This window comes from Sinocyclocheilus grahami, unplaced genomic scaffold (assembly GCF_001515645.1).
Source record: "Sinocyclocheilus grahami isolate Dianchi unplaced genomic scaffold, SAMN03320097.WGS_v1.1 scaffold162.1, whole genome shotgun sequence".
Taxonomy (NCBI): domain Eukaryota; kingdom Metazoa; phylum Chordata; class Actinopteri; order Cypriniformes; family Cyprinidae; genus Sinocyclocheilus; species Sinocyclocheilus grahami.
The window spans coordinates 955,239-958,368 of record NW_015505341.1 but is presented as its reverse complement, the minus strand read 5'-3'; the positions used below and the strand labels follow the sequence as shown (position 1 = coordinate 958,368).

Genomic DNA, 3,130 nt, shown 5'->3' with positions numbered 1-3,130 from the left:
GGAACTCTTGGTCTGTCCTGTCACGGATATAGAGGCTGTTTACAAACTCCCTGCTTGTCCTGTCATGGCTATGGAGGCCGTCGGGGAATCCTCATCCTGTCCTGTCACGGTTATGAAGGCCGTTTGTGAACTTTTGTCTTGTCCCGACCCAGCCAGAGAGCTATCCTTGGACCTGGCCCTCCGTCCCTCCCCCTGTTCCGCCTCCGCTCCACCGCCCCCACCTGGATCGTTTGGACTTCCGTTTATTCACCACCAGAGGTCACCCTTTCCATTACATTGACTCTCGCACAACACAAACTGTTGCATAGCACCCTGGACTACATATCCCATCATTCTTTGCACGATTTGCACACTGCACTGATTGCACACAGCTGTTTCTAATCACCTCACTCACTATATAACACCCACTCTAACCACCTTTCTCTGCTGAGTATTGTTTAGCCTGTACCCTTTCCGAGTCTCCGTGTTTTCCTTGTTTTGCCTTGCCTGTTTCTGCGGTATCTGATCTTTGCCTGTTTTCCTGGATTTTTCCCTCTCGTCTCGCCCCTGTGATTCTGTCTGCCGATCGGTGACCTACGCTAGCCCTGGGACTATTCTTGTGTTTTGCCCGCCATGTACCTGTTTGCCATTGTTTAATCCTGCCTGTTGACCACGTCTCTTTAATAAAAGCTTGCAGATGGATCCACACGTCTCACGTCTCGTCAGCCCCGTCACATTAGCAAACAAGAAAAACAAATTATTTTACATAAAGTTTCAGTGGTCTGTCACAGTTTTACTCATACTTGGTATTTCGCTACAAATTCATTATTATTAACCAATATTTTAACACTGTGATCAACTGATCCAATTGTCAATATTTATTTTTCATAAAGCCGCTTTTACAGTGCTTTACAAGCATTAAGCCAAATGGGGCAGCAGAATGTCACTAATTTATATATACTGTAGATACAGATCACTGTTACTTATGACCAGTGTTGGGGGTAATGCATTACAAGTAATGTGAGTTATGTAATCAGATTACTTTTTTCAAGTAACTAGTAAAGTAACGCATTACTTTTAAATTTACAAGAAAATATCGTATTCAAATAAGTAACGCCAGTTACTTTTTTTCCCATTTATTGATTGAAAGCTCTCCTGTGCCCTTGTTGAGAGAAATCGGAAGTAAGATGTTACTTTAGTTCTAGAATAAATGTGAACATGCATTAATTCATCTCACTCACTCACAACAAAAATAAAAATCAGATTTAGTTTTCCTCAAAACAGTTAAACGCAACTCAGAATATGACTCAAAGCTGCAATAATTAAATATGTTATATAATACAAATATACTTTATGTATTTAAGCCCATTTTATTAACCAATTTGCTGCTGACCTTCGGTGATCCAATTCAACCATACTAATAAGCAAAAATTACACAAACTAACATTTCTTCTTCTTTTTTTATTTGCTGAAGAGTGTTGAACTTTCTTCTTCTGTGTTCTACAGTACAGACATGAATTTACATTTCCTTCAGCCTGAGGCTTTTGGTGTGAAAGGGCTTTTACATTTGCCAAAAATATAACTTTTTATATTAAAAGAAACAAGCAAGCCCAGCCCAGATTTAAAAAGTAATGCAAAAGTAACGTAACGCATTACTTTCAATAAAAAGTAACTAACTAACGTAATTAGTTACTTTTTTAGGAAGTAATACAATATTGTAATGCATTACTTTTAAAAGTAACTTTCCCCAACACTGCTGATGACACAGTGGCAAGTAGTTAAGTAACAGTCACTAATAATTCATTTGGGAGTAGAACTTCTTATTGACGTCATTGGAGCATAGACTGGAGCTGAACTCCAATTGACAGATTCCTTATGCTGTGTTCACTGCTCCCTTCTCCCTGAACACAGGATATCTGTTGAAGTTCACTTCACTTGATAAAATGCATTCATTTGGAACACCCTGCAACGTCATCAAACACAGGCGACACTTGCGTCATGCATATTAGAGAATTTTAAGGTTTGATGACATAATGTACTCCTTCAAATACACTACAGTTCAAAAGTTTGAGGTCAGTAAGGTTTCTTAAAATACTTTTGTTCAGCAAGAATGCATTAAGTTGATCAAAATGAATTTAAATACATTTATAATGTTACAAAAGTTTTAAATCAAATGCCTTCCTTTTGAACTTTCTGTTCATCAAAGAATCCTGAAAAAAAGTTTCCACAAAAATATCAAGCTGCACAAGTGTTTTCAACATTGATAATATTAAGAAATGTTTCTTGAGCATCAAATCAGCATATTAAAATTATTTCTGAAGGATCATGTGAGACTGAAGACTGGAGTAACTAAAGACTGCTTTGCCATCACAGGAATAAATTACATTTTAAAATATATTAAAATGGAAATGCTAATTACATTTTAGAATTAGCTCACAATATTACTGTTTTACTGTATGTTTGATCAAATAAATGCAGCCTTGGTGAGCATTAGAGACTTCTTACCAACTCAAAACGTTTAAACAGTAATCTAAATTTAATATAAATTACCATATGTTCGTTTGATATACAGTACATGTGATTATAATACATCCATATGTATTTATAAAAATATAAACTTATTAACTGAATATATATTGTCACATTTGAAAAGAGCTCAAACCTCTATAAATGCTTTCACAGTCTGACTGCTAGTATATTGTAACGCCCCTGTGGACTGTTTATTGTGGTTTCTTCCCCTTTTGTTGGTTTAGCCTGTACTATCATTAGTTAATTACCCTCATTGTGCTCACCTGTCTGCCAATAATTATCCACCCTATATCAGTTCCTGTCCATTGTGTTCCAATTTGTCGGTTATTGTGAATGTTACCCCGAGTGTGTGTGTCTCACCTTCCTGTATCTGCCTTGTTGTGTCTACATTAAATATCATTATTGGAATCCTTGTCGTCCTCGTAGTCCTGCCTGCCTCCACACCCTGTGACCGTGACAGAATAACCGACCCCTAAGTAAAGTATAGCGGCGTCTTTCCCCTCGTTTGTTTTTCCGGTTTAAATTTTTTTTGTTATGGATTACCCCCCCTTCCAAATCCTCCTGCTGGAGCAGGGGGAACGCTCTCTTGAGGACCACACAAACGACTTTCTGTCCCTGGCTC

General features: G+C 37.6%; 1 pseudogene; it reads left to right on the top strand.

Moving 5' to 3' along the window:
• Positions 1-3,130, top strand: part of LOC107593019 (ATP-binding cassette sub-family B member 6, mitochondrial-like) — a 61,720-nt pseudogene that overhangs the window by 46,037 nt on the left and 12,553 nt on the right.